Source organism: Eumetopias jubatus, unplaced genomic scaffold, assembly GCF_037043125.1.
Source record: "Eumetopias jubatus isolate StellerSeaLion01/CBP00866 unplaced genomic scaffold, mEumJub1_p1.0 scaffold_1, whole genome shotgun sequence".
NCBI classification, from domain to species: Eukaryota; Metazoa; Chordata; class Mammalia; order Carnivora; family Otariidae; genus Eumetopias; species Eumetopias jubatus.
Genome location: NW_028274807.1, coordinates 6425655 through 6449795, shown reverse-complemented (window position 1 = coordinate 6449795; position 24141 = coordinate 6425655). Strand labels below are relative to the sequence as shown.

Genomic DNA, 24141 nt, shown 5'->3' with positions numbered 1-24141 from the left:
TAAATCCATTTCTATTCAGTGTGCTTGGAACGTTCTTTTAAAATCATGCAATTTTAGTGTGGTAATTAAAAAAATATTGAATGTAAAGTGGCAGAGCTCAGAGCATCCTCCATGTAGCCAGATGGCTTTATAGGCTGATTGAGAGAAGCAAAAAAACAAAACAAAACAAAACAAAACAAAAAAAACAAATACAGCTGTGGTCAGCAAGCACATTTGCCTATTTCAAGGATTCTCTCGTTTGGAATCCGTCCATAGTAGTCTGTTGTGAGATCACAATGCCTGTTCGTGAAGGAGTGACTCAGACACCTCCCTCAAATCCTTCCCCTGACCCCTGGAGAGATTCAGTATCCTTTCAAATGCAACATGGCAATGCGGTCATGCATTCAACTGGGCAGGCCTTTCAGTGTCCAAAGCAAACCCATCTCTTCGCTCCTGGAGAATCTGGGCATTTTATTTGAAGAGATTTGACTTTAGGGAGAATGCGGAGAACCCAGGCAGAACAATGGATGGAATGAGGAAGGAATTCTCATTTCCTATGTTTGAAATTGATGCTCAATTAATGCCCCAGGAGAAATAATCTCTAGTATGAGACTGAATTCTCCCTCCCCAAGGGCTGCTACTCAATACTGTCTTCCAGTCGAGGTGTGGACCATTTAAATTTCCCTCTCCAGGACTAAACTTGTAAATTCAGCCTCTCCATTCTCCACAAAATTTCAGTGGGGAAACTGTAATCGGAGATACTGACTTCCTTACGGTGTTTGATATGTGTTAGTACAGAGAAAGGATATAAACCTGGTCTGGTTTTCCACAAAAAAAATATTTCCTTTCCTTTCCTTGCACTTGGAAGCAAATGATGAGTAATGGTTTATAGAGTAAAAGGGAATACTTCCCACTAATGTGTGATAAATAGTGAAGATCATGGTAAACATTGGCTTATCCTCCTGAAATCTTCTCCCTGATATTCTCCCTTTCTTTTAGAAAACCCAAGCCACGAAGCAGTATTTCAACTGTCTGCCCACAAACCAAACTCACCAAAATGCTTTGGTGTGAAGCTAGCCCACCTCTCTCGGTACACCCGGGTTCACTGAGGAATTGTACCATTTGACATGGTTAGATGTGCACGGATATGTCTACCCGATCTTAGCAACGTGAAATTCTATGTGAAGACAACTCATGCATACCTTCATGTGCCTGACGTCCTTGGCCTTTGCTTAATTTTTTTTTTTTTTTTTTTGCTCTGCATGAATAGATCTTACTAATACCCTGAAAAAAAAAACGATTTTGAAAAATGATTTCGAAATATAGAACTTCTCTTTGTGATGTAATAAAAGTATTTCTTCATATGTGCCTTCTGCTACTTGTCTCAGAATTAGCTGAAAATAAAGAGCTTTGAAAATAAAGAGCTTTCCAGAAAACAATCATACAAATAAAGATTAATGGCAGATCTCTTGTCCCGAGGAACATTAATTTCTTTATTTATAGTCTCTGTGTGGTTCTGCCTGAACTCAGTCTGTCTGTTGCCAAAGTCTGAATTCTTAGCACAACCTTTCTGTCTGCACCGGGATGGGCATTTTCGGTTGTACTGGTTATTTGGTCCATGTTTTCAAACGGCGCTGGTTGTCTGCTTACGTCATGTTTTGTATTGTCCACACAGCTGTGCCCATTATCTCTGAAGCCTTATTTAAATGTAAGTCTGCCATCCACATGTGTAGGGATGATGGGAAGGACAGATAAATTTGCACCCTGGTGTCTTGGCACGTTTCTGCGCCCACAGAGTGGCTGCTGCTTTTCCTCCCGCCTCTCATTGATTTGCAGCCCCCGGCTGCGACCTGCAGAGCCCGCTGCTGTCATTGTGCCTCCTGATGCCTGAGTTCACCACGGGCTGGTCCAGCCCCGGCAACAGGCGCACCAGGTAGGCTCGAAGTGTTTCTCTGCTCACACACCTCATCCCCGTTCATCACAGGGATTTTTCCTTCCTGGTGAGATTTTGTTGACATCCCTCTCCTCTCCCGTGTCTGTGCTAGTCTTGTCTGTCTCTTGCTGCAAGCTTTGCTTCCACTCTGTCAGGAGAACTCGTCCCCTCGATGTGCTCCTCTTTAAGGGCAGTCATGGCGCTTCCACGCGGGGTGGCCCTGAACTTGACCTCCTCCTCCGTCTGCCCATTGATTTTGTGGCTCAGCCGGTTTGTGTCATCTGGGAACGTGTTGTGTGGTGACAGAGGTTGTGTGCCTCACGGGAACTCTGCAGACAGCTCTTTTCTTGTTACCCTAGTAACAAAAGAGGCGTTTTGAAGAGAATTAAGATTATTTTGTTCCCAGTTGTTGAAGTAGACTGCCTTAAAAACCTTTCTTCCTTTGTTACCTATGAGGTGAGACTAGAGTGAAATTTAAAAATTAATTTCTATTTTGTACTTTATTGCACTAAATGTTGTCCTGTCTTAAGAGCATGTGTGCTTAGTAACAACTCCACTCAGAGGTAGGCCTCAAGCTCTTCACTCTTGCTTGGGCTGGATTTTAGCCCTTTTGTGGTAGAGTCGGATGGAGATAGATGTATTTAGCTGGTTGCCAGTTTTCCTCCTGGTTTTCGTATTTTTAGATGAAAATAACTATTTGTGCTAATAATAAGCAAGAGAACAAAGATGACCACTTACTTAAATGGAATTATTTTTTTCTTATATTATCTTTCTTTAATCAGAAAATTAACATTGTACGAGTGTAGTTTTATTTACTCTCACCTTTTCTTGAAAGTATTATTGCAATGCGGACTCCACTTAGGTCTGTAATGCCGTATAAACAGCACGGGTCTCTTGCGGACTCAGCTTAGACTTAAGTGGTTGGTGAGTCCGGGGGCGCAGTGAGGAAAATCCCCCAATACAGACTGTGCAATATCAAAATACAGTTTTAAACCTCCACACACTTTATCCGTATGGGAAATTTCTAGAAACCAAACAGCATTATGAATATGTAAAAACGAAATTCAAAAGAAAAACCCAAGTGAATAAGCAAAATCATTTTGAAAAAAGAAAAGACCAGAAAAATGGAATAATTGTCTGATGATATAGGTACAAGGAGTTTGATTTATTAGTCTACAGAAGGCCCAAATTCCAAGTAACAGTTTCTCTTTTGATTTTTTTAATGATTTTATTTATTTGAGAGAGAGAGAGAGAGAGAGCGCGCGCGTGCGCGCGCACAAGAAGGGGGGAGGGGCAGAGGGAGAAGGAGAAGCAGACTCCCCGCTGAGCAGGGAGCCTGACGCTGGACTCGATCCCAGGACCTTGGGATCATGACCTGAGCTGAAGGCAGACGCCTAAGTAGAAAACAACTACACAAAATTCAAGTGCACTTTTTCTAAGCCCCGACCAAGAAATGCTCCCTTCTGCACTCTGCTCTTTTCCCATCAGGGGTCTCCTTGCATTTCTTTGGGTTGGAGTCTTCATTTGGTGCCTGGATCCCAGATGTGCAATAAAGGCGGTGTGTGGTTTTTTTGAGTTCTTTGTTTTCTAGGCTAAAGGTGAGAGGTGCATAAAGAGAATGAGATGTGTTGCCTGCATAGTTCCTTGAGGAACATTTTTAAATGTTTCCTTTACCAAACAGTTTCAGTATGACACCTACTTGTGCAAGCATGATTCTGCTTAGTGACCCTAGTGAATTGTAATAATGGAGAAGGACCATTAGGTGGTGATAGAACATAAGCTTCTGGACACAGCGTGCTGCCCCCCAGAGCCCCCTGCAGCTCGGACAAGGTAGGGAACTGTTGAAATCAGAAGGTGGGCATAGGGGATTTGCCAACTGGACAGAGGAAGAACAGACAGAAACCCTGCATGCCAATTGGCCAATTAATTAGCATAATCTTTTATCAAGCTTTTAGCCAAGATAATGTATCTTGGGCAAAATGCTGTGTATTCTTAAACGCCATTAAACCAGTAATTGATTGAATTTCACACCGTTGCGTTCCATGGAAGGAGTCTAAACCCAGTCAACAACCGACTGCCTACGGACACTTTAGGTAAAGGTACAGGATCTTCCTGTAGCCTCTAAATGGTTCTAGCGCCTCCCAGGAGTTTAAACAGAACACTGATGAGCCAAGTGCCTCCCGATCCAGCCCTTCAGCCCAGCCCTAATACAGCATATTTCCAACTATTTGGAGATATATTCATGATCCTCACAAAAGCATTGCTTTCATGATTGTCTAAGATCTTCAGCTTTTTTTTTTTTTTTCTATTTGTTTTGGAGGGACTTTGTTGGAAGTAGAAAAAATGAATTGTGAAATCTTGAAACATATCAGCAGGTCGGTTGTTTTCCAGAACTAGAAATCCGGAGATTGTTCAAAGCTACGGTGATGCTCTCAGGGGTGGGAGATGCGCAGGGGGAAAGGACGCGGCCGGGCAGGTGCAATGCGGGGGTCAAGGAGTAACTTGGGTGGAACAGGTTCAAGTCCAGCAGACGGAGCCTGTTAGCACGGGAGTGTGCCCCCACCTCTCACACGAATCAAACTCACAGTTTAGGATTAAAATTAGGCCGCTGTGGTTCTTGTGTTTCATAGTGTTTTTATTCGCTGACATTTGTTGGGTGCCTGCGATGAGTCAGGCTCTGTATTAAGGGCTTCACACAATCCCTTTGGTAACCTGATGAGGTGGACACCCTCTTCATTTGACAAAGTAAGAAAGTGAGGCAGCAGGGAGGTGTGAGGACAGAGTGTTCAGTACTCACGTAAGGTCCCACAGCCCAGAAATGGCCAAGCTGGGGCCAAGATCTACCCGGGTTCCACCTGTGGCCAGGGGCAGCCTTCCCAATAAACCCTCTTCTCTGCATCCTTGACCACAGCTGCGCCCCCTGGACAGTCCCCGATTGGGCAAAAGTGGGCAGCGCGTGCCTTGTCCTCAGAGCATCTCCTTCCCTGGACCCCCACGGTCCTCTTGTTCTGCCTTTAGGTTCAATGCCACAGTCGTGATTTTCAGGCTTTGGAACTTCTCGGCTGTGATCCACATATGCCGAGTTCTTAGTTGAAGCATCAGGTTCAACTGCATCCCCTTCATTCTCAGGTTCTTGGGCTGTTTGCTGTGGCCACCCATGCCGGCCCCCGTTATAGAGGGAAATGGAGCCCAGTCAGCCCAGAGCACTCTAGAAGTCGGTCGGTGGCTTCCGATCCAAAGACTTAGGTTGCAGAGAGAAAAAAGTAAAATTGTCATCTGCTTTTTTCAGTCTGGTCGTCCTTGGGTACACTCAGCTCACTGATGCTGAAGGGTACACTCAGAACTCCTCCAGGGCTTAGCTGTCACCGGCCACTAAGGGATGCGCCGGTGTCGCAACGAGCTCCTTATGGTATTTTTAGCTGAGAGGATGGTTCCTTCTGGCTCCTTGATGAGGCAGATTTAATGAGGTAAAATATGCTTTAGTCCCAGGGCATGAATTTTAGTTTGCTGGTTTTGTAGCAGATCAGATTTCTCTGTATTCCCTTTAAAAAAACGTTTGTCTATTGCTGGAAGGAAACAGGTTATGTAGGGAGGGAAATAAAGCTCCTCTTAAAAACCTCACACTCATAGGTTAATTTCTCTTCAGATTCTGCAAAAATAAAGCAGAGAAATACAGCCTGGTTTTAGTTTGCTCTAAGGGATAGAGATATTCTCCAACCTTTAACTAGATTCAGAGATTGAAATACTATTAGGTCAGATCCACTAACCAGGCTGCTTGATGGTGTCTCAGAGTGGCTATGAGGGATTTGGGTGGTATGAAGAGGTTCTCTGTGAAATATTTAGGCGGGGGACTGGGAGTTCCGGATAGCTCCTGAACACACCAGGCGATGGCTCTCCACCTGGCTAGAATTCCTGGGGACTCTCTGTACCATGATGGTGTCTTTGATCCACTGAGAAGGCACCAGAGTATTTTTGGAAGCTCCTCAGAGGGTTGAGATGTGCAGCTGGGTTTAAGCAATGCTGCCCAGGAAGAATCTAGACTCTGGGGAAACAACCAAGCCCTTGTTCCCTCACCTGCATGGGCCAACCAGACTGTTCACTTCCAACGGACTCTTACAAAGGAACCAGTGCCTTTCAAATATATATTTTTAAGCCACGTACCTCTCTGTTCAAATGGATCTCCAGTGTAAAAATCAGATGGAAGGAGAGCCACTCTGAGTATAATTTCGGGGACCTTCACCCCAAGGGGACCCAGTGCAAAGAACAGTGTGAAAAACTCTTTGCTTGGTTGTAGATTTTTCTCTTTAAATCAACTTCATTAAGGTTTGCTTTATACAATCATATGCCCCTGTGCTGTTTTTCAAACACTGCCCAGTTCTCCAATTTTCTGACACTAACTGGGTATCTTATAATTCAGTTCTGACACTAACTCCTGGGGTTAATTTCTGAGCTTTTTAATTACCAGTCTGTTTATTCCTATGTCTGTGGATAGACATTGGAGTCATTTTTGGTTTGTGGCCATTTTGAATAAAGCTGCCATGGACATTTGTGGACAAATCTTTTTGTGCACAAATGTTTTATTTCTCTTCAGTAAATACCAAGCAGTGGAATTTAGATGGTAGGTGTTTGAGGACGCAGTCCACATGTCCTTCATCTTTGTGACTCAGCATAGTTGCCTTGAGCCTAAGTGTTAAATGAATTTCTTGGTTGGAAAAAGGAACTAATACTTATTAAATGTTCATTATGGGCTAGATACTCTTTAAAGCATTTTTAATTTATTGTTGTCTTTAATCCTTCCAATGGTCATAAGACATAAGTGTTATTTTTATAGAGCTTTATTTCTAGCTGGGGAAATAGAGGCTCAGAGAAGTCAGGTAGCCTGCCTAGGAGCACACAGCTAGAAGGGGGTAGGAGTAGGAGTCAAACCCTCTGTTTGACTTCAGAGGCCAGGTTTATTTGTCACTACTCTTTTTGGCTGCGTACCCAAATAATTAAGACAGTTTAATTTTCAGGAGAATCCTGAAATTATCCAGAGAGCCTCTGTGGGCTAAGCAGAGGCTTTCCAGCCACTGAAGTGGGTCAGATCCTGCTACCATGAAGTCTGAGTCAGCCTGTAACTTTTGGGATACTGACCATTTTGTCCTAGCATTTACTGTTAAAAAAAGAAAAAAAAAAGAATCATCAACTAAAATTTCCCTGCATTTTCCATGTTATTACGTTTTACTATTAAACTAATTATGAATTGCCACCTTGTGGAAATTTAGACTAATTATCTGGCTCTTCTTGTGTTGACTCGTGTAAACGATGCTTCCACCATATCCATAGACTATTCTAAAACCTTTTTCTTTGGCCTCCAGAATCTTTTGAAGAAAATGAATTTGTGGGGATCCAGTGTTCTTTAAAATTTTATTTTCATCCACCTCCTCCAAGTGGGCATGGAATACAGGGAAGCGGTTCCTACCAGAGTTCAGTGTGACCCGTGGTACCTCAGTGAGGACAGAGTGGGCTCAGGTTGGCCCGACCTGTGCTGGACGGCACTGGGTTGAAGACACTGATTGACAAAATGTTGAACCACTTCTCCAGTAGGAGGTGAAGAGTGTGACACCCTGGCCCCTCTCCATGGGCCCTTTCCTCTCTGCTGCCCCCAGATCCAGCAACTAAAGGGTCAACACCCATCTCTGCAGGAGGCCTCCAGAACCCTGTTCCAATGGCTTGGCCATGGCCCGTTCCCCCTTGGCTGGCCCCCATGACACAAAATTGTTGCATAGTTTGAATATAGCTCTTGGCTAAAAGTTGTTTTCAAAACAGAAAAGTACAGGCCGTGTTCTGTAGTCATGTTCTCACCCCAATTTTTAGTATTTAAAACCCCAACTAAGCATTGTTTTCTCCCTTCACGATTCGTATACACACTTTCAGCATAAAAAATTGGATTCACGTCTGTTTCCAAGTGTTTCTGGTCATGCCATGGAATAGGCAGACTTGGTGGAACAGTTTTGAGCACAGATTTGGGGTCAGACAGCCTCACTTTTGACTTTTGGTTCTGTTCTTTCCTCACATGTTGATCTTTGGTGAATTATGGCAAGTCACATGCCTTCATAACACCTCAGTTTTCTTATCTGTAAAATGGGTAACATAACCGCTACTTCACGGTTGTTGCCAAAGATGAATGGGTTAGTGGGTGCCAACACCGCACACAGAGGGCTCCCGACATGCTGGCTACTGTATTCCAACTGAATGCTTGTGGATTCATTCCCTGCAGATACCACTCTAAGACATGGGCATGTGCACTCCCTTTAAAAACTAAAAATTAAAAAAATAGTAGGAAGTAAAGAAGAAACAGGTTTTGAGAACGAAAAACTATGTGAAACTAATGTAACGTGTCAACTATACTTCAATTAAAAAAAAAAAAGAAAAACAAACTTAATGCTTGGATTTTGCACTTATACAGTCTTCACTCTTTGCTGACCTGGTTGGAGGGAGGGTGCAATCATGGTGTGTCTTGCATGGAAAATCAACTGAATGCAATGAAGTATGGCTTTTCTGGGCAGAAAAGCTGTAAGTCTCTGGGGGTTTGAATCTTTGATCTTTTTTTAAGATTTTATTCATTTGAGAAAGAGAGAGAGAGAGAGAACGAGTGGGGAGATAGGGAAGAGGGAGAGGGAGAAGCAGGCTCCACACTGAGCAGGGAGCCCGATGCGGGGCTCGATCCCAGGACCCCAGGATCACGACCTGAGCCGAAGGCAGACGCTTTCACCGACTGAGCCACCCAGGTGCCCCTGGGACTTTGATTTTAAATAATGATGAAGGTGGAGATTCCTATTTTGCCCATCCAGTCTTTCCCCTGGTGAGGTTGTATTTTGGAACTGAAAGCACACACATAGCTTAGGGACAAAAGCAATAGCAGATTATTCTAAAACTGTCAGGAAGTGATGCCGGAAAGACAGGTGTTGCGGTGTGTGTGCGTGCGTGTGTGTGCATGTATTGGAAGAATATTATGACACCAGAGATGGAAACACTGAGCGGGAGAAGGAGAGCAGGGAGCTTCCAGATGGAACGCATAGCTCCCCTGGAGGCAATGCATCAAGCCACCGTTCCTCCCGCGATCACACGGAGACCCAAGGAGAAATGATTGCAGACGGTGGACATAGTTCTCTAAGACTGTGAACCATTCCCTGTAATTCCTTTGTGGAGGTTTAATCTTGGTTAAAAGTTCATTTGATTTATCTTGGGGAGGACAAAGGAAGAAACTAGAAACATACCCAAGAACTGGAAAGATGTTTTGCAAGCGACAATAAGATTCTTCTCAAAGGTGCAATTGCAGATAAGTTTTATGAAAAATATGATGTAATAGAGGTCCCAGACGCCTCTTTCCTTTTACCAGGATAATGTTGACGTCAAGTAAGATTAGCTTTAAGATTTACTTAAATTTGGCTCAAATTCCTGTTTTGTTCATAGGAGGACACCTGCCCCCACTGTGGATTTTCCAAAGGCAAAGATTATCTTGGTGAAATGTTAGTTTAGTGGATAAAAACACTACAACGATTGCATTTTATGTGTACATAGAGTTTGTGCATGGACATGGATCTGTCACAGTTGTTTCGCCTCCTAAGACAAGTGGCATAATTCCATCCCTTCGAGTGGACTTACTTTCTAAGTCAAAAGGAAGAAGCAAGGAAGGAAAGGCAAACAAACCCTTCTACTACGGGTCCTTTGTGGCTCAGTCGTTAAGCGTCAGCCTTCGGCTCGGGTCATGATCCCGGGGTCCTGGGATTGAGTCCCGTGTCGGGCTCCTTTCTCCGTGGGAGGCCTGCTTCTCCCTCTCCCACTCCCCCTGCTTCCGTTCCCTCTCTGGCTGTGTCTCTCTCTGTCAAATAAATAAATAAAATCTTGAAAAAAAAAAGAAAATAATGACAACTTTCATGTGGCCGAATTTGGACTGGTCTGATCTTGACTGTCACGTTTGGCTCACTGTGGTATACTTGTTATCTCGAGGGGTGTTTGTGCTTTTCCTACTAAATAGAGTTGGTGGCCAAGCTGGGACTCAAATCTGGATATTACAAGATCCTAAAGCAGCACGCTAGTGTACTTGGCTATTCCTCAGACATGCCAGGTATGTTCTTGTCTTTGATCTTGCTGTTCTCTGCCTGGCACACCCTTGCCCATTTCTAGGTATGGCTTATTTAGATCACCTCCTTCCGATGTCTGCTTGATGTCATTTTATCAGCAAGACCTCCTTGATCACTTGATTCAAAATAGAACTGTCTCCCCAAAGGTGAAACGTAGAGTTACCATATGACCCTGCAACTCCACTCCTAGGTATATCCCCAAGAGACATGAAGACATGAGTCCACATAGAACCTTGTGCACAAATGTTCACAGTAGCGTTATTCTCAGTAGCCAAAAAGTGGAAAAAACCCAAGTACCCATCAACTAACGAGTGAATAAACAAATTATAGTAAATGCATACAGTGGAATATTATTCATCCATGACAAGGAACGGAATACAGACACATGCTGTCACATAAACAAACCTTAAAAACATTATGGTGACTGAAAGAAACTACACAAAAAGCCAGAGACTGTCTGATTCCATTTATATGAAATTCCCATAACAGGCGAATCCAGAGACAGAAGGTAGATTAGTGGTGCTGGGAGCTGGGGACACAGGGCAACAGGGAGGGAATGCTAATGGTTATGATGTTTTTTGGGGAGGGGATGGAAAATGAGAATATCCTGGAAGTAGACAGTGCGGAAGGTTGCACAACTCTGTGAATACACTAGAAACCGCAGAACTGAACAGCATACAAGGGTGAATTTTATGGTATCTAAATTATATCTCAAGAAAGCTGTTATAAAAAATGTGAACTCCCCACCTTCTTGGCACATATTTTCTCCCTTTTCTGCCTTATTGTCCTGCTAAAGCCCAACTCAACATACCATTTATTCAAGTTGTTTACTGTCTGGCTTGTCCCACTGGATTATAAACTCCACGTGATTAGAGATTTTTGTCTGTATTGTTTACTGTTGTATCCCCTGGGCCCAGAACAGTGCCTACAGTCGGTGCTCAATAAATGTGTTGAATAACTGTATAAATGTAACTATATGGACATTAAAGCTGGCACAAGAAAGTCATTTTAAAAAGACAATAAAAAGATGGTTGCTCAGAAAGGGAAAGAGAATAAAAATGGGGATGTTTTTGTGGTAAATCACTGTAAGAAGTAGGGACCCAAGGTTTGGGTTGAAAACATTAGCACAGATGGAAAACTTTGTAAGACGGAAGACTCTTCTCTCAGGGATGACTAAAGACTCCTTCCTGGGGTCACTTTGCCTACAACTGTGTGGTCCCTGCAACTAAACTTCAATCCTTAACTCCCTTCCCTCCAGGAAAACTTTGTTTCCTTGATGTTTTCAAATACAGTGTGTTTTCAGGAAATGTGAGGCTCAGTAAGGCCGACATATTAGGAGACAATTGCCATTGAAATGATAATTTGTTACAGTTCCCAAAGGAGGGAGTGCACCACGCTTTGCCACGGTGGGGGGGGGGCAAGGGGGACACACAGGGAAGCGCCAGGTGGGTCAGGAGACAGAGGGAGGGGGGAAATGGGGGCAGGAGCTTTTACTATGGTTCCTACAGGAAGAGATGGCCTTGCAGGGTAAGCAGGCCTGGGACAGGCTAGTTGGAATAATTTCAGCAGATGCTGGGGCGGGGCATAGGGACTGTCCCTCATTGTTTGGTACCTGGCCCCAGGTGATGAGGGCAGGGGGTAGTGGCCCAGAGTATGAGAGAAAGTGGTCAGGGGCGTGGGCTCTGGATTGGTGGGTTTGCATTTGAAAAGCATGCACGTTGTCCACTGTCTCTAGGAATTGACTGGTCCTGCAAGCACAGTCTCTCCAGGGTTAGCAAGAGACTCTCCCCGGCTGTCGGAGCATCAGAATACAGAAAATAAGCCATAGCTAATGTATCGGGAGGGTACATAGCACTAAATCTTAGATCTCAGGGCTCTAGATAATCCTGAAATGCGTTGTCTGGGGAACCCGGAAGTACTTGGGAATGCTGCCAGTAAGGGTGCGGAGGCCGTTGGTGGGGAGGGTGGCCATACACTGAGGAGATGGTCTGAAAGGCAATGACAGCTGCCAGGTAGACAAGCCAAGTCTGTACGAATCTTAAGTCCATGAAGATGCTGAACAGGCTTGTGTCAGAGAGTGCTTGTAGTGTTACAGGGATTTCAGTGCTCTTTGTTTTAGGTACACTATGAAATGATTGAGCTACATTATGAGCTCCTCACTAAAATTTTGGCCGACACCCAGCATCATTCCTCTGCATATCTTCAGACCCGGTCAAGTTCTTGTGTTGGAGGCTGTGAATGTGGGCAGCTCTTCATTATTCTGGACCATATATATTGTTATTGGATGAAATGTTTGATGTGGGTAATGAGCGAGAGTTGGTTTCTAACAATCCATAAATTATATTTCAAATGCTTGACTTACACACACACACGCATGCACGCACGCATACACACGCAGAGAGTTGGATCTGCCGTTCCAGCTGCCTTGCTCTTGGAACCAGGGAAATCACCCTGGTTCTTAGTTTAAAACATTCCGTGGAAATGTCTCCACAAAAGATGGACACATCAGGGCAGCACTGTTTCCTGAAGCCTCATTTCTTTGGCAATCTTTGCTCCCTGCCTCCCAGGCCCAGTTCTGGAGCCAACGGTGGTAGATGACCTCTTATATTTCCTGTGGCTAGCAGTCCAGCCGGTTCCCTCCAGGAGGAAGGTGGCTTAGTGGCCCTGAGTGATTCCAAGGAACAGCCCAGCCTCTGAGACCCCCTTCTTGGCTACACTCTGGAGAACAGACGTAGGAACGGGACGACCATTCCACAGAGACAAGAGGAGAAAGGGAACAGGGGAAGATGGAGAGTTTCGGAAGCACCTCAAGCTGGAGCCTCCTTTGGTCTCCTACGTAATATTCCTGTTTCAGGGGGAGGTAGTTGGCTGGGTTCTTTCCTTCAGTCAAACTATAAGCAAAAAAGTGAACTTATGTGGTCTGAAGGGAAGATCAAATGGTAAATTCTGGAACTAACAGAGATGGGTCAGGAGTCGTGAATATAGACGTGCTAGAGTCAGGGTTTGACCCCTTACCTAAAAGCCACCGCTCACCGTCTCTCCCTCCGGTTCTATACAGCAGGATGTTGTAGACGCTGGAAATACTGCCACCGCCCGGCCTCCCTCTGGTTCTTCTGCCCCTTCTTCTCCTTCTGCTTCCTCCTCGCCAGCTCCATCTCCGTCCCTCCTTTCTCCTCCTGTTCCTTCCCCCTTCTTCCGGTTTTCCTCCTTTCTTCAACCCGCCTCCTCCTTCACCTTCTGGCTTCTCGTGGTTATTATAGCTCCCACCTACTGACCGTTTGCTGCGTTCCAAGCGCTGTGTCAAACACTTCACCTGCGGTGTCTCATTAAGCCGCGCAGTTGGTGTTACCATCCCCGCTTTGCCTCAAGGAGTTTGACGCCCACAAACAATGTGTAGCTCACCAAAGTTCTCCTGGCTCCCAAGGGCTGGGATTTGACCCCAGATTTGCCCGACTTCAAAGCTGGGGCTCTTTTTTAAAAAATTTTTATTGTTATGTTAATCACCATACATTACATCATTAGTTTTTGATGTAGTGTTCCATGATTCATTGTTTGTGCATAACACCCAGTGCTCCACGCAGAACGTGCCCTCTTTAATACCCATCACCAGGCTAACCCATCCCCCCACCCCCTCCCTTCTAGAACCCTCAGTTTGTTTCTCAGAGTCCATCGTCTCTCATGGTTCATCTCCCCCTCTGATTCCCCCCCCCTTCATTCTTCCCCTCCTGCTATCTTCTCCTTCTTCTCAAAGCTGGGGTTCTTAACTACTGTGGGCATGGCTGTTTCTATGGCTCCATATGGCCACTTACCTTTAACTCGTAATTGTGCAGAAAAAAAAAAAAACATGGTTTTCCCTCTTGGCATAATTCAGTTGTCCTCAGGCCTTGTTGTAAACTTTGCAAAATTTCAGGGTAAATAGTAACCGCCCCTCATATCGTGCTATATTTATGTAGATTGGGTTGACCTTACCCTCCTAATGACAGTCGAGATTCTGGCCCACATGGAGCTGGTCATTTCCTTCCGCATGTAATGCGCTCACCATGGTTGGTGCGTGGGGCCAGCCTCTGGCCGTCTCTCCAGAGATCCCTCCCGCAGCTCCTTCAGGGTTGCTGGCTATCCCCCCAGGATCCTCTAGGATCCAGTATGGAACATCTGTGATTCACTGTAAGCAATTCTGACTTCTGGAAAAGAATTCATGCCTGCAAAACATAAATGATGGTTTTTAGTCGGTCACTATTATTTTTACTTTATTGTATCAGTAATACATGTTTGAAGAGGAGTGTTGTTTTTTCCCTATTGAAGCGACTCATCATGGGATTCCCACCAAGACATGAAATAGACATATTGTAAAGCCATTTACATAAAAGCACAAATTCCTATTGCTAAGACCACACTGTGCTTACGGTGCTCTCAAATACTGACACCCAGATGGCTTATTCTCCTAACTCAGAGGGTCATGGCGGTTCTCCATTCAAGAATAAAACCAGTAGAAACTGCATGAATAGACACTGAGGAACCAGTCTGTTTTCGAGAAATATCTGTAATTGGGAAAGCATTCTATTTTTCCTGACAACCCTATTTGTTGATTTGAAACTCCAAATAGCTTAGCAATTACAGATGACTTTCTAAAATCCTCTTTGCATATTTCTTTCCTCTTCCAAAATAGTTTTTTATATTTGACGTCAATCACTAATAATCTAGGCTAATTTACTAGCATGTGGCCCAGCTTTAAGTTTTATTTATTTTTCCCCCCCCTGAGGTTTTTGTGGTGAGGTGTGGAAACCGCAGCGGAGGGCCTGGTAACCATGGTGACGGCATTGCCTCAGTGAAGTGGCTCTCAGAGCTCAGGGCGGGAGGCTAATTCCTATAACAAAGCCTTTTTTGTGTTCAAGGGGGCCCAGGAGAGCCTGGGGTTGTGACAGTGGCTGACAAACCGTCAGCCCAAGGACCCGTGAAGGAAAGAGGTGAGTTTTATCTTCGCATCGTTAATCATTTTATGAAAAAACGAATAAAAAATGCTGGCAAACCTGATGCATGTCCTCCTGTGATTTGACTCCTCTCCTGAAAGGTGTCATGACTTCCTTGCACGTCGTGTTCCCACACCAGCGCATTGGATGCTCGGCCACGTAGTCTGGACACGTCCTTTCGATCTTTCTCGTTTTGTGCCCCCAAAACACAGTGACCAAAGCTGTCTCGAATGTCTAAAAGGGACTCTAAATGCCGTCCTTTCTCAAATGACTTTAAGATGGTTCCTACTGTTGGAATATTATCCTTCCTTTGCTGCTGGCTTAGTTGGTTTTGCCATTCGTTCTCCATCAGGAATGAAGGGGGCTAGGGGCGCCTGGGTGGCTCAGTCGGTTAAGCATCTGCCTTCGGCTCCGGTCATGATCCCAGGGTCCTGGGATCCAGCCTTAAGTCAGAGTCCAGCTCCCTGCTCAGCAGGGCGCCTGCTTCTCCCTCTGCCCCTCCCCCCTGCTGGTACTCTCTTGCTCTCTCAAATAAATAAATAAAATCTTTAAAAAACGTGAAGGGGCTTAAAAATAGCACCTTTTCCGTGATGCATTATTTCTAAGGTTGCCTGCTTTTGTCACATAATTTAGAGTTTATTGTCAACTGGCAGATCCACGTAATGAATTCAAGAGAAAATAGATCTGAAGGTAACAAAATGGGATGGGAAGTTGTTGAACCTGAAAAGAGGCTCACTTTTAAATTCTAGAAAAAGAGGAGTGCTTAGTTTGAAAATTTTAGGACAGTAAAATGTGCCTGAATTCCAGTCCTTTTGATCCACGACAAGAGCCACACTGAAGGTTACAGTGGTAAAATCTTAGGTTTTGTGGCTTGATTTTGCGTTTCTTATTTTCCAGGTGTGAAATTTTCGGTGAATTATTAAACCCCCATTTTGGGTGATAAAACGGGCATACAAATAATACTAACCCTCTGAATGTTGTGAATATTAAAAATGATTTAGTCTACATAGTGTGCTGAGCACGGGGACAGTAAGGGTTCTGCACCAGGGTTTTAGACGTTGGTATGTGCTTCATGGCTCCCTGATGGCTGTTAATCAGACAATGTGCTAACCAGACATTCTTTAAAAACTATGACTGCAGTACAGAAGGTGGTGGTGGGAAGGTCCAGTAAGGGTTAGCCTAATTCTTGGCTTGTGTTTGAAGTTATTCAAGATGTCGGCTTCAACTTCTGGGTTTTACGGCTCACCATAGGGTTCGCCATGGGATTGACAAAACTTTCTGCTCTGTACACAGCATCCAACTGTGGCAAAGGGAAGAAGGTTCTTTTTCCAACAAAGAAGAATTGGAATTCAGTGTCTGGAGATGAGTTCCCCTTCAGCAACTGGGGAAAAGGGAGCGACTACAGGAATTCCAAAGGCAGGGAATTATAAACAGGTGTCCAGGTTCATTTCCACTCCTGGAGCCTTGAACTAGGGTTACAAATCTTTGACAGCACAGTATCCTGTGGATCTTCAACTCAAGAATCAAAGCAGTTGAAGGTCTGACTGCATCTTCCAGTGGATGGGCGGGATCTGCCAGTGTCTGTGTGTGAAGTCATGAGTCTAGGACTCTGCCGGGGTAGGGAGAAGGGGCAGGCCTCCTGACTCTTCTTCTTTATGGCTGTGTGACCTTGAGTGGCCTTGGTGCCATCAGGAGAGCTGTGAAGAATGCCAGTACCTGACACACAGGGGCAATGTGCGTATTACATGAAAATATACCGGAAGTGCCTAGCACGGCTCATGGTGCCTCCAAGACCCTCAGCTCAGAATAGACATAAGTGCTTCCTAATGGGGTTGGGGGGCCTCTGACTGCCCAAGGGCAAGTGCTCCCCCACACCTCCTTGCTGTGCTCCGAAATATGTGAGCTCCCTATGGGGTGGTGCAAGGTGGGCCAGGGAGTCGTGGGGTTCTGGGCTGTGGGTGCAAGGATATTGCCTCTCTGACCCCCCTGAGCCACGAAGATTGGTGGAGTCTCCCCGGGGAACAAACTCAGAAAAGTAACCACCTCTGTTGAGGGTTGTTAGGCTCCTAGTGATAGGGCCCTTGACACCTCCACAAAGCTGGCCAGGGCTGGAGACATGCTTGCAGCCCCCTCTCTGTCTCCCTCTCTTTCCTTCTTGTTGTTTCTGTCTCTGTCTCTGTCAGCAATGCAGCAGTAGAAGTTATAGGGCAGAGGCAAATCCTAACACACTCCAAAAGATCCAATTAACTGTGCACATGTGTAATGACAACCCAAAGAAGGTCAAGAACTTTCTTGAAAGGGTAAAAGCCTCAAAGTATGGGCATAAAAGATGTCAGGATATCAATAAACAGGGCCTCACAGGAATAGCTGTAAGTTTGCACCAAGTACCCCTGACCTACAGGGTGAGGTCTCCCCAACCCCAATCACCTTTAACAGCAGCATCATCTTTCGAAATCATAAACATAATTCATCCTCATGGTAAAAAGGAAAAAAGTCAAACAGAGGGGAAAGTAAAAATTCCGTTTTACTTGCTGATCCTTTTCCCAGTCTTCGGAAGTAACTATTTAATAAAGGCTAATTAGTAATGTATTAATAATTAATAAAAATTATTAATGTAGTTTTTGTATATTCTTCTAGAATTCAAATATATGTTTCCTATAAGTGAAAAAGCAAGTTGTGGAATGATAAGAAGCTATAGTGTAGTGTAAAGGGTAGGAAATATAGGATAATATGGGATAATACATTTTGTTCTTTTTTCCCTTTCTACATAAAATATCCGGGCAATGTTTCCATAACAGCACATGTAGATTTTTCTTATTGTTTTGAAAAGCCAAAGTCAATGTTACTATACTGACTTACCCAGGCTTATAGTCTAGACTTTGGGGGTAGTTTCTACTTACTTGCTATTATAAATAATGCTACTGTGAGCATTTCTATATACCCACTACTCTATATTTATGCAAATATCCATAGGCTACATTCTTAAACAGTATTTTAAGAATTTAAACTGTGTTAGTTTGTATATTTTAAGTAAATGTTGCCAAACTCCTTCTGCAGTTATTGTACTTATGAGCCAGCCCACCGTGTGTAAGAATGGTTCTGTTTCTCATACTTAAACTTTAAATTTTTGCCAACATTGAAAGTAACTTATTTTTATTATTTTTGTCTTAGTTTCTGTGACTATGAGCCAGTTTGAGACAATTTTCCTATGCTTGTATGTGCATATTTATTATTCCAATCCTGTTTTCTCTCCCAATTGGTGGCTCCTTACTGATTACTAAGAGCTCTTTGTATAGTGAAGAAATAAGCTCTGTCTCTATATGTCATACTTATCGAGGATAGATTGCCATTTGTCTTCTGACTTTGGGTATTATGTTGTGTTTTTCTCTCATGCAGAAATTGGAAAAGGCTATGGAGTTAAATTATTAGCCTCTTTTGTGACTTCTGAGATCAGCAATCTTTAACCAGCAAGAGGGTCCCTGAGGTTGACTTGGTGTTTTAGTGGTGGGTGTAGAATGTCTTGTGATTGGAGAAGCAGTTGGGTCTCTGCAGAGCAATGGGGGCTTCTCTTACTTTATGGCCCTGGGAAAATTTCAGGAAGACTAACCAAAATACCGCCACCCTACTACTTCCAAGAATGCTTCTGGGTCTGTGGTTCTCAGCTCCCTGTAGGAGCAAACCTCTGTAGGTGTCTCCTACGGAAATGACACGATGCACAGCCTCATTTATTGAATATTGTGTGATGTGGGCCTTTGGTCCCAATTAATAGGGCAAGCTGTGCTTGATCCAGCTTTTTAGCTTTCCGCTGAGACAGCTGCTTGGGTGAAAATCCCAAAGGATATGTACAGAGGGAGTAGCATTCCCAAATGCCTTCCTTTCCCCCTGTAAGCTCTGGGGTAAACCCAAGGATGCCAATTAAGACAAGTCAGGAAACATCGGGCCTATTAGTGATTTGACCACACTCCCTCTGGCCAGACCTGGAGTGATGGGTTAATAAACCGTAATCTCCAAAGGGTTCCTGATTTTTTATTATTTTGTGTAATTCTTTCAGATTAATTTTTTGCCTCAGGTTATGAGGTGTTTCCATGATGGTTCAAATAAGATTCACATTAGTTTCCTAGGTAACAAATTACCACAAACGTGGTGACTTAAAACAGCAAAAATGGATTCTCTCACAGTTCTGGAGGCCAGAAGTCCAAAACCAAGGTGTCAGCAGGGCTGTGGTCCCTCCAAAGGCTCTAGGGAGGATCCTTCCTTATTTTGTCCAGCCTCTGGTGGCTCCAGGCATTTGTTGGCTTGTGTCTGCATCTGTCCAATCTTTGTCTCCATTTTCATGTGGCGGTGCTTCTGTGTGTCTTTTCCTCTCTTAGAAGGAAACCACCAGATCTCGGATGATCTCATCTTGTCAGCTTCAACTTAATTGTATCTGTAATGACTCTATTTCCGACTTTCTTGTTGGCTTGCAGACATTTCCTGTTCTACGTTTTTGATACCTTGGTTTTATCATTGCAAAATCTTGTCTCATCCTGTCATCTACCATCTTCGTCTGTGGTGATCTTTTTTAAAGTCCTTCATCTAAATTTAATGAAACTTACTAGTTTTTCCGTGCACTTGAAGTTCTGTTTAAGAAGTCCTACCCTATCTATAAATGATAAAGATATTCTCTTATATCTCCTTTTACCAACGTCATAGTTTTACCTTTCTTGTGTAGTATGAGATCCACTTGGGGCTCACTATTATTTATGTATTAGATAGAGATTCAATTTCATTTTGCTTGATATACTTACAATTTCCCCAATAGATCTGCTAAGCAACGTGCTCCCTCCTGCTGGTTTTTGCTCCCGTCTCTACTATATATTACACTCCCATATGGACATAGATTTTGCTCTGCATTCTCTATCTGTCCCCTTGATATATTTTCTGCTTTTGTGCCAGTAGCGCACTGTTTTTTTATTTCTGTAACTTTGAGGGGTGTCTAAATGTCTATTTGGACAAGCCCACTACTTCCCTTGGCTTTTTAAAGGTTGACTTAGCATTTAGAGACCTTTATTAATCTTAATATATAAATCTTAAAATGAGCTTATTGAATTCCTCAAAACATTCACCTGGAGTTTTCATTGCGATTGCCCTGCACTTATAGGTTCATGTAGGGAGAACGTCATCTTTATTTTAGTGTTTTCCCACTTGAGAGACATCTTTCATGGCCTCTTGACTCTTTCATGCCCATTGACAAGGGCCGGGAGTAAACCCAGATGTGTGAAATAGGGTATTCCTGTCCCTGAAAAAGGAGCATCCCTCTCCCGGTCTCTGTAATCCCTCCCAAGAGACAGTCTTGGATGCTGCCTTCTCCATGAATCCTGGCATCCATCTGCAGGGAGGAGAGGGAACCAGGATCATCTATGTCTGTCCACCATCAACACCCGTAACTCCACCCGCAGCACGATGGACTCATCTCCGTTTGGAATCCCAGGTCATTCCTGTCCTCCTCACGCCCGGCACCCGGAGCTGTCTGAACATCCCCTGTCTTTCCTATTCCTCCTCAATTGCTTAAGTCATTCCACGGCACCTTCTGGAACGCCCTGGAGCAGAGGTGTCCCTTCTGCTCCTCATTGCCCCTTCCAGACCTCCCTAAACTCCTCAGCTCTGAATCTCGTGTCATCAGACCGCGTCCCTCTCTCCCTCCTGCTGCAATCCTCTGCTGATGGCTCCTGGGTCACGTCCCCTCATGCTTAGGGATTTCAGCTCCTGGCTCACTGTCATTGTCCCCCTTCCCACTCCAGCCTTGATTCTTTGTGATTTGAATTCATGGAGCTGATTAGTCTTAACAGGGAGGATCTTGAATACCTCTCTTCCCACAACGATGTCTTGTACTCCATCCAGACTCCTTACTTTCGTGTCTCATAATGCCGTACACCTGTTGTTCTGAAGAAAAGATTCACGGCAGCCATACTCTCTGTTTTGAAGGGGCGAAACAATTTATCGGTATTATAAAAATCTAATCGAAACAGAAGAAAAGGGAAATCTGTGTATAGACGAGGGCAATAGTAAGCAGTAAGGAGAATAAGACAGATTTCCATCAAATCGGGTACTTACAACATCCAACCTCACTAGCTGGGGAAACCCCGTGGAGACAGCCAGGCTGGAGTCCCGATGGAGAGGCCTGGGCGGAGCGTCCTCCCCTCAGCTGAGACTTCCAACTGACCATCCCCATAGGGCCATATTTATAGAGCAAATGATGGGGTCTGAAGTTAAACAATTATTCACCTACTTGCAGTTTGGTACGAACTGCATTCCTAGGTTATCATGTCTTTATATCTTCAAGGAGCCTCCTGGTCTGGGTGTGCTCGCCTCCCCTCCTGATTCTATTCTGGGGGCCCAGCCCACCCTGGAGCAGGAGGGGATGCAAAGCAAATTTCATAGCTCTTGGTGTCCAGACCAAAAGGGCCAGTTCTGACCTGGAGGCCAGCTAATGTCCACTAACCAGGTTCCTGAGGTCACCTATGCGGCACGGGTCTCACACACAACATTCCTTAATGGGCTTGCATACATGCAGGTCAGGGTGGTCGGTTATGCAGGACAAATCCCAGAGGCCTCCATTCATATAATACACCTGTGCTGTCCATTATGGTAGCTACTAGTCACATGTAGCTATTTACATTTAAATAAGTTAGAATTAAGAGTAAATTTATCTTTGTGAATGGTGTTAGAGAATGGTCGAGTTTCATTCTTCTGCATGTGGCTGTCCAATTTTCCCAGCACCATTTATTGAAGTGGATGAAAGACCTTTTTTTTTTTTTCCATTGCAAAGTGGATGAAAGACCTCAGTGTGAGACAGGAATCCATCAAAATCCTAGAGGAGAACATAGGCAGTAACCTCTTTGACATGGCCCACAGCAACTTCTTTCAAGATACATCTCCAAAAGCTAGTGAAACAAAAGCAAAAATGAAATTTTGGGACTTCATCAAGATAAAAAGCTTCTGCACAGCAAAGGAAACAGTCAACAAAACAAAGAGGCAACCCACAGAATGGGAGAAGATATTTGCAAATGACACTACAGATAAAGGGCTGGTGTCCAAGATCTATAAAGAACTTCTCAAACTCAACACCCAAAAAACAAATGATCAAGTCAAAAAATGGGCAGAAGATATGAAAAGACGCTTCTCTGAAGAAGACATACAAATGGCTAACAGACACATGAAAAAATGTTCATCACCATTAGCCATCAGGGAAATTCAAATCAAAACCACATTGAGATACCACCTTACACCAGTTAGAATGGCAAAAATGGACAGGGAAAGAAACAACAAGTGTTGGAGAGATTGTGGAGAAAGGGGAACCCTCTTACACTGTTGGTGGGAATGCAAGTTGGTACAGCCACCTTGGAAAACAGTGTGGAGGTGCCTCAAAAATTTAAAAATAGAGCTACCCTATGACCCAGCAATTGCACTACTGGGTATTTACCCCAAAGACACAGATGTAATGAAAAGAAGGGGCACCTGCACCCCAGTGTTCATAGCAGCAATGTCCACAATAGCCAAACTGTGGAAAGAGCCGAGATGCCCTTCAACAGATGAATGGATAAAGAAGATGTGGTCCATATAGACAATGGAATATTACTCAGCCATCAGAAAGGATGAATACCCAACTTTTACGTCAACATGGATGGGACTGGCGGAGATTATGCCAAGTGAAATAAGTCAAGCAGAGAAAGTCAATTATCATATAGTTTCACTAATTTGTGGAAAATAAGGAACAGCAGGGAGGACATTAGGAGAAGGAAGGGAAGAATGAAGGGGGGGGATGAAGGGAGAGAGGAACCATGAGAGACGATGGACTCTGAGAGACAAACAGGGTTCTAGAGGGGAGGGGGTGGGGGGATGCGTTAGCCCGGTGATGAGTATGAAGGAGGGCACGTACTGCATGGAGCCCTGGGCGTTATACGAAAACAATGGATCGTGGATCACCCCATCAAAAACTAAGGATGTATTGTATGGTGACTAACATAACGTAATGAAATTAAAAAAAAAAAGAATTAAGAATAAGTAAAGTCTCATTCCTCAGTTGCATCAGCCATGTTTCAAGTGGCTGTGGCCAGTGCCTGCCATCTTGGCTAGTGCAGATACAGACATTTCTATCATCACGAGTTCCCCTGGAACTCTCTAGCACTGCCCTGGACTGTGTCATTACCAATAACTGCAACTCCTCCAAATCTCATTGTGCCCCCCAGTCTCTGCCCACCACCTCTTGGCATTTTGGCTTACCTCTGTCTTGTCAAGGACTTTGCCAATCCTTGGACTCTTCAGGAACCTACGCACAGCTCAGTGATCCTAACCCCTTTCCGCTGTCCTTCCTCCTGCCTCCCTGAGCCTCTCTTCTCCCCTCACTGGTGACCTTTCCGGGTCAAACATTAGAGTCATCAGGTTTGCACGTTCTCAGCTCCTTCTCTTCTGCTTTACCACGACGCTCACTTGACAAAATGACACCCGGCTAATCCGGTTCACCACCAGCTCTTGGCCGGCACCCAGTCAGCAGAATGGAGCTGGAGGAAAATACACAACCATGCTTACAGTCTTACTTCAGTTCCTGACCTTGTCATACACCTGAAACTAATACGATATTGCATGTCAGCTATACTTTGATAAACAAAATCTACAACCAGTGCAATTGCATTGCCCTGTGTTTTTCTGGTCCATTTGCTCCACTCCCCTAGACATTGATTCCAGGAGTGTGCCCCTTCTCAGACTCCTGCCACCCTTCCTCCATCCTCACCCTCATCCCACGGCCTTGCCTCCTCCTTCCTGCGAGTGTGGGATAGAACATCGATATACTCCTACCACACCTGCCCCGGCCCGTGCGTGTCCGTGTGCCGTGCCACAGAGGAGCTGTCCAGGCTTCCAGTGTAGACAGATTCTCCTGCTTGTGCCTAGGACCCATCCCTGCCCCTTACTCCAGGGCACTGCTGCCTCAGTTTCCACTCCCTCTCCGATACCATCATTTCTTATCTCCTTACTGGTGGATAAGCACACAAACATGCTTTTCTTTCTCCCATGAAAACATCAGTTGGCCCCATTTTCTCCCCAAGTTTGTGCCCATTTCTCTGCTCCCTCAGACGCTGTGTCCAACATCCTTGAGATG

The 24141-nt window shown here is 44.5% G+C and overlaps 1 protein-coding gene across 1 annotated transcript in view; it reads left to right on the top strand.

Annotated features, from left to right (window-relative positions):
• The window catches only part of SH3BGR (SH3 domain binding glutamate rich protein), a 56760-nt gene extending 55532 nt beyond the window's left edge, over window positions 1–1228 (top strand). The window contains exon 7 of the mRNA XM_088023859.1: window positions 979–1228. The gene's annotated coding sequence lies outside the window, so the exon portion shown is untranslated. The remainder of the gene's footprint in view (window positions 1–978) is intronic.
• The last annotated feature ends 22913 nt before the right edge of the window (window positions 1229–24141 follow it).